Here is a 12045-nt window from a genome sequence, read left to right as displayed (position 1 = left end):
TTTCTCCAGCATTTTTAACATGAAGCTAGGTTTTCTTCAAGGCTTTTTCTACATCTACTGAGATGATAATGTGATTATTAATATAAATTCTACTTATGTGGTGAATTATATTTATTGATTTGCATATATGTTGAACCTACCTTGTCTCCCTTGAATGAAACATAACTGATCACTGTGGGTTTCATACCATGGATTAAACATTTTTTTTGTTTACGTCTATATTCATAAGATATATTGGTGTATAGTATTGTTTCCCACATGGGTCTTCATCTGGTTTTGATATCAGGATAATGTGGGCTTCATAGAATGAATTTTGCTGTGTTCTGTCCTTTTCTATTTTATGGGATAATCATCACAGCTTTTTTTTTTTTTTTTTTTTTTTGAGACAAGTTCTCACTAAGTTGCTTGTGACCACATTAAATTGCTGAGGCTGGCCTTGAACTTTTGATCCTCCTGTCTCAGCTTCCCAAACTGATGGGATTACAGGTGTGTTCCACCACACCTGGTGATGTTAATTCTTATTTAAAGATCTGGCAAAATTCAGCTGAGGATCCCATCTGTCCCTGGGCTTTTCTTTGTTGCAAGGTTTTTAAATGCTATTTTTTCCCTTTGCTTGATATTGATCTGTTTAGTTTTCTTTTTCCCATGGTTCAGTTTGGGTAGGTCAAATTTGTCTAGAAATTTGTCCATAATGTCTAGATTTTTCAGGTTATTGTAATATAAACTTACAAAACATTATTAATGATAATCTGTATTTAAGAGGTACCTGTGGTGATATCTCCTAATTCATCTCTTGTTTTCATGATTTAGTTTTTTCTCTCTTTTAATTAGTTGACCTAAGGGTTTATCAATCTTATTTATCTTTTCAGATAATCAATTCTTTGTTGCATTTATTCTGTGTATTTTTTTAATTGCAATTTCATTAATTTTATTTTTGATCCTAATTATTTTCTGTCTTCTACTGATTTGGGAAATAGTCCAGATTATGTTTATATCATTTAAAAATTGTCTTAGTTTCATTTTTATTTGAAAATTGTGGTGAAATTATATTCTGAAGAACACAGAATCATAAGTCAAAGCATTTCATTCATTTCAACATACAAGTAATTAAAATTAGTTTACAGAAATGACAATTTTGCAAATTAATTTGATAAATTGCTAACTTTTGTAAAATAATAATTTGCATAATATCCATACACACTTGATTTCTAGAGTGGGTGGCTGCTTCTCTGACATTTTATTTTTTACTTTATTTTATATTTTTATATTTGTTAGTATGAAATGCTTAGCAAATTTACATGCCAGTATTTCATAGGGGCCATGCTAATCTTCTCTGTATTGTTCCAAATTTAGTACATGAACTGCCAAAGTGAGCACTTCCCTGTGATTTCAATCAATTGTATATTTTGTGTAAAAATATTACTGGTCTTTATGACTTACTTAACTCCAAAATTATTCTATTCATCATTCTCATTTTTTAAGTAAATTATTAGTAGTGTCTTGTAGTAAAATGCAACAATCTCAGATCTACATATCAACTTCTTAAACTTATTGTTTGTTTTTTGTTTTAAGCTTAGGGTATTTCTTTCTTGACTAGTTTTTGAAATTAAGTGACTTTTAGGAAGGGACACTACTAACATAATTATGCTTTTATGGATACATTGCTATTTTACCAATCTATCTGTAACTTGAAACATTGCCACTTACATATTAGCTGAAAGTACTACAATTGAAATGATGCCTTAAATAGAAAACGTTTAATTTATTCAGACTATACATTATGTACAAAGCATGATGATTTCAGCTGAAAATTTCTTACCATTTATTCTCCTTCCAGTTAAATATCTTTTATTATAAATTATATTTAAAATAAAATACCTTTACAGAATTAATGTAATATCATCAATGAAATGTTTTCTTTGTCTTGCCATATCAATTATGCTATGGTACAAATTTTCTGTCCTCAACTACCCTAAAACTCTCTCATGGTTTTACTGTCTCTCCAAGTGTTATAAAAAATATAAGCTCAGTTAACTTTTTATAGCATTGTTGATCATATTAGCAAGTGCAGATGAATCTTGCTGTCCACAACATTGTACAGTCATATAGCTTTCCCAAAGACAAATTGTTATAGGGAACATGGAGGTCAGATAATTGATACCATGTTTTCCAGAAAGCATTTGATGTCACCTTACCCTTAATCATTTTGATTTTGTATGGAAACTTTAGAGGTTTAAAGGAATCTGTTCTAGAGGTAAGGAAGTTAACTGTGTTTTAAGAAGAGGTGCATCACTGTTGAATTTACCTGATACTGAATTGTATCAAGATGTAGCCAGTGGGAGAAGAAATAAATATATTACATTTTCTATTCACACATGTGACAACTAAGGAAATAAAACATGTTGATTTTGAAGTTTTATTCAATAAAAAGTAGTAATATCAACAGACCCTAAAATACTACAAATGCCTACTGATAATTTCCACTTTAAGGAAGTAATTTCTAGTTTTTACATTCATCTATAATTTTATCAACTTTAATAAAAGGTTAGTCATGAATATTGATTAATTGGCATGAAATTGGCATAATAATTTAAAGCAATAGTTTTCATGGATTTTAAACACACTAGTTTAAAATAATTCAGTATTTGTCCTTTAAATGCAATATTCTTATTAATAATTGGTATACATTTGTTTATTTATAATATAGTTTAGTACATTCTTAGTGTGATGAGATAGAAACTCTCCATCTCCCTTCTTTATTTTTGATTAAAAAAACAAAAGTAGATAGCTATTTTGAGCTCTATAATTTAGGGCAAGTGAAAAATATGTGGCAATAGCAAAATAGATGTCTTATTGAACCTCCCTGAAAAAAGTCTATTAAAAATTTGGTATTCCTACTTCAGCTTCAACATTCTAGCTGCAAATGTAATTGGCATTCCTATTCCTTTAAGAAATATTTGGTGATGCTTTGTACTTTGTATATAAAAGGTAGATTCATAAATAGAAGTTTCAGAAACCAAAGGATCAGTGAAATACACAAACACAGTAGAAATTATATCAGGGATTCTTTACAATGTAATGTAGATCATCACTACCAATTTTTCCCTTGATGATAAAAGTTTCCCATTTCTGATAAAGTTCTGCTTATTTTTAATGCTATTCCTAAATTTGTCTATCTTTATATATCACATCAGCCTTTGTCAGACTGTTCTAGTTATTGGGAGATTTGTTGTTCCAAATTACTGAACATTTTGTTTATGAATTATGCTTTCCCCATTTTATAGCCTTGTTCCTATATCCTACAGCATGCATCCAGACAATAATGGGGTTTGAGTGGTTCACTTGTCAGTATAGCAATGTCTGCTGAGATGCTGAGAGCCATTGTCAAGTAGGAATGACACATGGCAGTTTCTTTGTCAGCCTACTCCATGTTGCTTAGAGGAAGGACTCTCCATTGTGGAAATGGGCTTGCCTTTGGACCCAGGTCATTTGCAGTGACATTGCATGTATGCTTGAGTAAGGTGACCTTGCTCAAGGACCAGGGCGGATCCGGGTTTAGGGCAGATCAGGTTTTAGGGAGTATCCTGCTCCTTGGGTTTAGGGCGGTTCCAGGGTTAAGGTGGACCCTGCTGGGAATAGGGCTTATCCTGCTGCCTCAGGCACTCCCGCTCCTTGAGTTCCTGTTGAGTTCTCCCGGGATTCAGAGAGTATTTGGGATTGAGAACGTGAATTTCCCCAGAACGTGTGTAGAGTGCCTGTGTGAGTTCGGGAATAAACAATTGCTGTTGGAATCTACAAGGCTGTGAGATGGCTCATGATTGTGTGCCCAGCCAGACTGTGGCACTGAAAGTACCTATTGAATTTCTGACACAGTTAATATGAAAGCTCTCCCTTATTATGTAATATGAGAACAACATGAATTTGAATTCAATCTGAAATGGTTTTTCATTCCTTAAAAGTCTTTTACTAGTGCAACTTCCCATGGCATAATATTAAATATTATTTTTAACATTTGAATTGTATTATTAAACCTGACCACTTGTAGTTTCTTCAGATTTGTGCTACCTTTCCCTTTATGAACTCTTATAATTGAAGCATAGTGAATGGAAATGCAAGTCATGAAGCTTTTGCTTGTGAAGTCCTCTACCAAGCTCAGAATACTGTGCCTGCCATTCCTATACACTCTATATGTTATTGAATATAACTTTATTATGTGTTGGTCACCTAGATATGATAAAGCACCTTCAAAGGATTTTGAAGAGAAAATTATAGAATATAAAATCAGCTCCTATGTTCTTTCTTTAATGACAGGAGTTGTGTTTTTTAAACTTTGAATTGTTAGAAGATACTTATAGGTTTAGTTCACAATAACCAAAATAAAGAAAAGACAGATCAATATATAATTTGACATACAATTAACTTGAAAATGCTTTTTCTATTTATTTCATTGAATTCTAGCTTTATTCAAACATGGCTAAAGAGTCACATTATGGTTATTGTACATGCCTGTAAATTTTATTTAAATCACATAAACTTATTCTGTTTGAATCATGTACTTTGCAAATGATGCTCTTGGGTATTCTCTTTTTGATAGGTATTAGGTCTATATGTTAAGACTTCTTAGTCTTTGAGTTTTTACATTCTCCAAATTCTCATTTTTCAATGTGCATGTTACTATATGTCCCTTAAAAATACTTACATTTATGTGTGTGTGTGTGTATGTGAGTGTGTGTGTGTCACAGCTAGAACTATGATAACCTACTACCTAATAGGATTATCTACAAAAGTTCTTCACCTTGTTTCTGATTTGATACATATTAAATGTGTATGTATTGGCTCAATCTAAGTATGTGTTGGTTCAAAATAGCAAAACCTGGATCTCTAAGCTCTTGATCAAAAATTCTCATTTGAACTTGATATGAATGAGCCACAGCAGTTTTTGATAACTTATATTTTTAACTGTAAGAATTATCTACCTAGCAGGTAAATTTGAAAATAGGCTGTATGTATCTACACTGAAAAAAAAATTCCTAAAATATAGAACTTTGTTTTCATTACAGTATAGGAAAAAAAAAATAACACTGGATTTTTAGTTCTAAGATAAGGGAGTTGAGATATAGAAATTGTGTTACTTTTAAATCTGTTCCTTTTTGAGAAGGTGTTTTATAGGGAAAATAAGTTGAGGAAACAAAGTCTAGTTTGATGGAAGAAATGAGATGAACATAAAAAAAGTAGATTTTTAGCAATGAATTCTTTCAAAGAAGGAATGTTTTCAGATATCAAACCATAAGAGAGAATTCTGAAAGAGAACTTTAGAAGAAAAGTACCATTAAAACTTAGCTCTGTTGAGTAATATCCCCTTGTGTATATATTTTATCTATTGAAGGGCATCTAGGGTGGTTCCATAGTTTTAGCTATCGTGAATTGTGCTACTATAAACAATGATGTTGCCGTGTCCCTGTAGTATGCTGTTTTTAAGTCCTTGGGTTATAGACCAATTTTTTCATATTTTTTTCATTGAGTAATAAATTTAAAAATTATAAAATAGACTGAATTATATTCATTATGCAAAATTTGAATGTTTTCTCAAAATATAATATCATAAATATAAATGCTCAAAATCTTTTCAATAATATCATTTTCTTACAAAACATACAAAATAAAATTAAAGGCAATTAAAATTAAAGGCAAAATCCCAATTATGATGAATGAATATCAGAATATAAAATCAAATTGATTCATACTTCCTACAAAGAAAATTATTGCACTATAATAAACTGCAGCAATTATTATTTCTAGATGCTTATGGACAAAATTGTGTCAGGCTGTAGATGTTATTTGTAGACCTATGTAAACAACTTTGACTAATATGCACTTTAATATATTGAAAATGTCCCTCACTGGGCAGCATACGTGGAGCCAGTTCCTTTTGCTGTCTCCAACTGAAGTATCCATAGTGTGTTTTTTAAAGAGAAACATATGCAAAAATACTACAAATTCATAAAATGGTAGCATTTTAGTGATGTCAAAAGGTGATTTCAGGCTGGTACTTGCCTGCGTCTAGCAGACAGATTTCTTGCTCAGGCTCCGGACTGGGGAACTTGTGGAGAATACTCCTAGAGGCTCCTGCCTGGCAAGGCGTGCGCCGGGCACTGAGCAGCTGGATTCTGGTTCCCGGGGCTAACCTGGCCCAGGTCTGAGGAAACTGCGGAGACTGCCGGTGGAGGCCAGCTCCAAGTGGAGAGTGCGCTGAGCTTGGGGTGACTGGGTTCTGACTCCCGGAACAGTTTTGGCCTGGGGCTGGGGAACCCATGGGGGTCGCTCGCTGGAGCCAGCTCCCAGCGGAGAGTGTATCGGAATCCGAGAGGCGGGGTTCTGGCCACCGAAGCTGCGTCAGCCCAAGGCTAGGGAACCAGCGGTGACTGCTTCTCAGTCAGGCTCCTGCTGGGTGCTGTGGGGCAGAGTGGAGCTTCCACCTGTGCCCAGAGCAGGCCAAATGACCAGCGGCGTGGTATCATGACACACCAAACGCAGCTGGGGCTGAAGAGAGTAGCCGCCCATGCCTAGAATAGGACCAGTGACCCCACAGCGCGGTAGCCAAGTAACCTCATTTGGAGTAGGGGCTGTGCAGAGCTGCCATCTGAGCAAGCAGGGCAGGCAGACCTGCAGCCCATTGGAAAGACAGGCCAGGTAGCTTGCCAGCGTGGTGGACATGTAACACCGAGGCAGTCGCGTCACACTGGTTGGGGTGGGGGCGGAGCAGGGTCGCCGCCTGGGTCCGGAGGGGGCTCAGCGACCCGTTGGAGAGGTAGTCAGGTACCCCCATTGGGAGTGGGGGCTGTGCAGAACTGCCTAGAGGCCTGCCAGCGTGGTAGACACATCACACCAATTGGAATGGGGACCCAGCAGAGCCGCCACCCACATCCAGATCAGGACCAACGACCCCAGGGCGTGGTAGTTACATTACCACAATTGGAGTGGGGGCAGAGCAGAGCTGCCATCCGTGCCCACAGGGGGGTCAGACCTGCCACTGATCAGCGTGGTAGACAGATCACCCTAATTAGAGGAGGAGCACAGCCAAAAGATTACCAACTAAGAAAAGCCCAGGACCGGATGGGTATACAGCAGAGTTTTACAAAACCTTTAAAGAGGAACTAACACCAATACTTTTCAAGCTATTTCAGGAAATAGAAAAAGAGGGAGAACTTCCAAATTCATTCTACAAGGCCAACATCACCCTGATTCCGAAACCAGACAAAGACACTTCAAAGAAAGAAAACTACAGACCAATATCTCTAATGAACCTTGACGCAAAAATCCTCAATAAAATTCTGGCGAATCAGATTCAAATACATATCAAAAAAATTATACACCATGATCAAGTAGGATTCATCCCTGGGATGCAAGGCTGGTTCAATATACGGAAATCAATAAATGTTATTCACCACATTAATAGACTTAAAAATAAGAACCATATGATCATCTCGATAGATGTAGAAAAAGCATTCTACAAAGTACAGCATCCCTTTATGTTCAAAACTCTAGAAAAATTAGGGATAACAGGATCATACCTCAACATTGTAAAAGCAATCTATGATAAGCCACAGGCCAGCATCATTCTGAATGGAGAAAAATTGAAGGCATTCCCTCTAAGATCTGGTACAAGACAGGGATGCCCTCTCTCACCACTTCTGTTCAACATAGTCCTCGAAACACTGGCCAGAGCAATTAGGCAGAAGAAAGAAATTAAAGGCATAAAAATAGGAAAAGAAGAACTTAAATTATCACTATTTGCAGATGATATGATTCTATACCTAGCAGACCCAAAAGGGTCTACAAAGAAGCTATTAGAGCTAATAAATGAATTCAGCAAAGTGGCAGGATATAAGATCAACACGCATAAATCAAAGGCATTCCTGTATATCAGCAACAAATCCTCTGAAACGGAAATGAGGACAACTACTCCATTCACAATATCCCCCCAAAAAATAAAATACTTGATAATCAACCTAACAAAAGAGGTGAAAGATTTATACAATGAAAATTACAGAACCCTAAAGAAAGATATAGAAGAAGACCTTAGAAGATGGAAAAATATACCCTGCTCATGGATAGGCAGAACTAACATCATCAAAATGGCGATATTACCAAAAGTTCTCTACAAGTTCAATGCAATGCCAATCAAAATCCCAACAGCATATCTTGTAGAAATAGATAAAAGAATCATGAAATTCATATGGAATAATAAAAGACCCAGAATAGCAAAAACAATGCTAAGCAGGAAGTGTGAATCAGGCGGTATATCGATACCAGACTTCAAACTATAATACAGAGCAATAGTAACAAAAACAGCATGGTACTGGTACCAAAACAGGCGGGTGGACCAATGGTACAGAATAGAGGACACAGTAACCAATCCACAAAACTACAACTATCTTATATTTGATAAAGGGGCTAAAAGCATGCAATGGAGGAAGGATAGCATCTTCAACAAATGGTGCTGGGAAAACTGGAAATCCATTTGCATCAAAATGAATCTGAATCCCTATCTCTCGCCATGCACAAAAGTTAACTCAAAATGGATCAAGGAGCTTGATATTAAATCAGAGACATGGCATCTGATAGAAGAAAAAGTTGGTTATGATCTACATGCTGTGGGATCGGGCTCCAAATTCCTCAATAGGACACCCATAGCGCAAGAGTTAACAACTAGAATCAACAAATGGGACTTACTCAAACTAAAAAGTTTTTTCTCAGCAAAAGAAACAATAAGAGAGATAAACAGGGAGCCTACATCCTGGGAACAAATCTTTACTCCACACACTTCAGATAGAGCCCTAATAACCAGAATATACAAAGAACTCAAAAAATTAGACAATAAGATAACAAATAACCCAATCAATAAATGGGCCAAGGACCTGAACAGACACTTCTCAGAGGAGGACATACAATCAATCAATAAGTACATGAATAAATGCTCAACATCGCTAGCAGTCAGAGAAATGCAAATCAAAACCACCCTAAGATACCATCTCACTCCAGTAAGACTGGCAGCCATTAGGAAGTCAAACAACAATAAGTGCTGGAGAGGATGCGGGGAAAAGGGCACTCTTGTTCATTGCTGGTGGGACTGCAAATTGGTGCAGCCAATTTGGAAAGCAGTATGGAGATTTCTTGGAAAGCTGGGAATGGAACCACCATTTGACCCAGCTATTCCCCTTCTCGGTCTATTCCCCAAAGACCTAATAAGAGCATGCTACAGGGACACTGCTACATCGATGTTCATAGCAGCACAATTCACGATAGCAAGATTGTGGAACCAACCTAGATGCCCTTCAATAGATGAATGGATAAAAAAAATGTGGCATTTATACACAATGGAGTATTACTCTGCATTAAGAAATGACAAAATCATAGAATTTGGAGGGAAATGGATGGCATTAGAGCAGATTATGCTAAGTGAAGCTAGCCAATCCTTAAAAAACAAATGCCAAATGACTTCTTGATATAAGGGGAGTAACTAAGGATAGAGTAGGGACGAATAGCAGGAGAAGAAGATTTCCATTAAACAGGGATGAGAGGTGGGAGGGAAAGGGAGTGAGAAGGGAAATTGCATGGAAAGGGAAGGTGATCCTCAGGGTTATACAAAATTACATACAAGAGGAAGTGAGGGGTAAGGGAAGAATAATACAAGTGGAAGAAATGTTTTACAGTAGAGGGGGTTGAGAGAAAAGAGGGGAGGGGAGGGGAGGGGAGGGAGGATAGTAGAGGTTAGGATAGAGAGCAGAATTCATCAGACATTAGAAAGGCAATATGTAAATCAATGGAAGGGTAACTGATGTGATACAGCAATCTGTATACGGGGTAAAAGTGGGAGTTCATAACCCACTTGAATCAGACCGTGTAATATGATGTATTAAGAACTATGTAATGTTTTGAAAGACCAATAATAAAATAAAAAAAAAAAAGAAAAAAAAAAAAAGAAAGACAGTTGAATCTTTCACCAACAGTCATTGTGTTCGCTGGAGTGTCTCTTTTCCACACACACCTTTGTCAGGTAGAGGAAGTTTCTTTTATTCCCTGATTGATGCATTTTTTTTTTCATGAAAAGAAATTGAGTTTTTCAAATGATATTTTTCATGCAGATATTGATCCAAACATGGGTATTTGTCCTTTAATCTGGGATGGTATTATATACTGATTAACTTGTGAATATTAAACCAATGCTGTATTTCTGGGATAAACCCCATCTTGCCATTAAATAATATCTTTTTTGTTAAAAAAAATATTTACATATTTTATATCCTTCTATGTTGAAATGTTCAGAAAAACGACACCCCAAAGTTGCTTTTAACAGGAACATGTTGATACTCTGAGTTTGCCTCAGCTTCAGTGCTTGCTGAACTTGCCAAGGTAATCGCTTCAAACTCTCATTCGGTATCGCTTACATTAAGCTCTGTGGTTCGTGTTTTACTCGATCAGTGTTTATAACAGATGCTTTTTAAAATGCCAATGCAGCTTTCAGCCGCAATCACTAAGTCAGAGTTTAAATCCAACATCTGGCACTATATGTCACCACCTGAGGTAAATAACACTCTCAGTGATGTACTTGTCTGGCCCAATAAATGTGTTCATTTGAAACTGTCATTGGTGGATGCCATGATTTATTACAACTTGTACTTTTTCAAAATACCCTACCAGCCACTGTTCAATAGAATATTAGTTCAAGAACAATGCTGGCTATTCCAACATTGTCTTCTCTGTTATCTAGGTATTAGAAAGAAAGACTATAAAATAAGGAATTGAGAAATGAAATACATACAGAATGCTGAAAGCATGGTAGTCATTTAGTGACAGAAATATAAAATGGCCATTAAGTAAGACAGCCAGTAGTTGCTACCACTGCTCTTGAACCTCTTGTTAGTTTTAATGCAGACCACATCAGTGGGGTTTATCAAGTCAGTTTTAACATCAATACTCTGGTGAAACATACATGTTTGAGTTCTTATGAAAAAGGTTTCCAGAAAAAATTGAAATAAGAAAATAACTACTTTTAACAATGTGATTGATAGAATCGAATGCATTCAAATGAACTGGTATATTAGGAAAAATAAAATGAAATGCACCTTCAGGAACCAAGTAGAAATAGAATTGCCTAATTATTAGTAGCATATACATATATTTTTGATTTTGAAACTACATATTATTCAAGATAATGATCAGTTATTTGCAATATTTTATTGTGTCATAATAAATAAAAATGCAAAAAGATATTATGCTAAATCAATATATTAAATAATTAAAATGTACTCAATGGTACAAATCATTAAGTTTACATACTTTATAGGTTATTTTGTTAATAGCAAAATTTCCACTGTAATTAAAAGTATAACACTTCTTTTTTCTTTTTCATCTGATTGCTTTATGATTTGTACCTAGATTTATTTTTCCAAACTGATTTGGAAGCTAAACTTTTTTTTTATTATTTACTTGCATAATATATCTTAGAAATAACAATCTGTCTGTAGTATTATTATGGCTCAGCTTCTAGTTTTTCCAATGTAGAAAATTTGGCAAATATGCAGAAAAAAATAATTACTCATATTAATTATATCCTAACTCTAAGGAGTAATGGACAGACATATCACATGATCATTAAATTGTCAAAAATTGCACTAATATTTTAAGAACTGCTAATATATACCTTGTGGCCTGTTAAATTAACTAAAAATGTGTTTTCTAACTTCAACATTGGCTTATATGTTACATGCCAAATAAGCAGAATGTTAACATGATTCCAGGAAAATGCTAAGCAGCACACATACATAGAGGCTTACATTATTTTATCAATGGAGAACCTAGTATTGCTGTTTTATTGTCAGTATGTGTACACAGAAAGCAAAATATAGGCTTTTCTGGCTATAGGCTCCTTCTAACTTATTGTCTTAACTAAGTTTAACCATGACAGCTTGAATTCATTTTGCACATAGCTGTCATCTGATATGAATGTCATATATGTGAATGTGTATGTATATGTGTGTGTTG

The 12045-nt window shown here is 35.4% G+C and overlaps 1 non-coding gene across 1 annotated transcript; it reads right to left on the bottom strand.

Moving 5' to 3' along the window:
* Positions 1–1270: 1270 nt before the first annotated feature.
* LOC113199162 (U6 spliceosomal RNA) lies at positions 1271–1377 on the bottom strand. Its single transcript, XR_003302937.2, has one exon. It is a non-coding gene; the product is annotated as a U6 spliceosomal RNA (small nuclear RNA).
* Positions 1378–12045: the final 10668 nt, after the last annotated feature.

This window comes from Urocitellus parryii, chromosome 2, assembly GCF_045843805.1.
Source record: "Urocitellus parryii isolate mUroPar1 chromosome 2, mUroPar1.hap1, whole genome shotgun sequence".
Lineage (NCBI taxonomy): Eukaryota > Metazoa > Chordata > Mammalia > Rodentia > Sciuridae > Urocitellus > Urocitellus parryii.
The sequence above is the reverse complement of the archived record's forward strand: the minus strand, read 5'-3'. Positions and strand labels throughout refer to the sequence as shown.